We start from the raw sequence: 924 nt of genomic DNA on the forward strand, positions 1-924 counted from the left end.
AGATGCTTTATATTAATATTTTACTCTATTGAGTTATATTTTCAAAAACATAAAGACATACTTGCTGCTGCATATATATAATAAAAAAAATATAAGTTATTAATTCCAAGAAACTAAGAATAATGAATATATAAAAAATTATATTATAATTATTGGTATTTTAAATTATTATATCTAATACATTTTATTTTTTTTAGTTCATGGATAAATATATATATATTTTTTTTTTCTTTAAAAGAAATAATGTTATATTTAATTTTTTTTTAAGCAAATATGTATATACATATTCTTATTATTCTTTATTTATTACCCATAGTGAATAAAAATACGGACTTAATTGAACCTTATTAAATTATTTAATTCTAAAATCATAAAATATATATAATTATTTATATATTTTTATAGTGTATCTCTACAGATGCTATTCATTCAAAATGTTATTTAGCATCTTGTTACAATTACCATATTTTAATCTTTTTTTAAAGTGAAAAATTTAATTAGTGCCAATTAAATAAAGACATTCCATTATGTAATGTTCAAAAAAAATCAGCATATTAAAAAAAATTTATAGTTTTTATAAGCATAATAATACGCCCTTCCAATGGTCATAATATATTAGAAATAATTATTTTTCTTTATGAAATATAATATATTATATATTATTACAATTCAATTTTGAAATCATTTTACTTTAAATACAGGAGAAATGCAATTTGTCCTTAAAATAAATATAAATGTTAAACATATGTGTTATGCTGTACATTTTATATTTTCTGATATTATTTGTTATTATGTTATTATATATTTATTTTTTTGAAAGAATAAATAATAAATCATTCTAAATACGACAATGGAATAAGTTCAGTCTATACAAAATAATGATATGTCATTTATTGCATATATGTATGTTTGAAAATAGCTTAA

Source organism: Plasmodium gonderi (genome assembly GCF_002157705.1).
Source record: "Plasmodium gonderi DNA, contig: Pgo-contig_28, whole genome shotgun sequence".
Lineage (NCBI taxonomy): Eukaryota > Apicomplexa > Aconoidasida > Haemosporida > Plasmodiidae > Plasmodium > Plasmodium gonderi.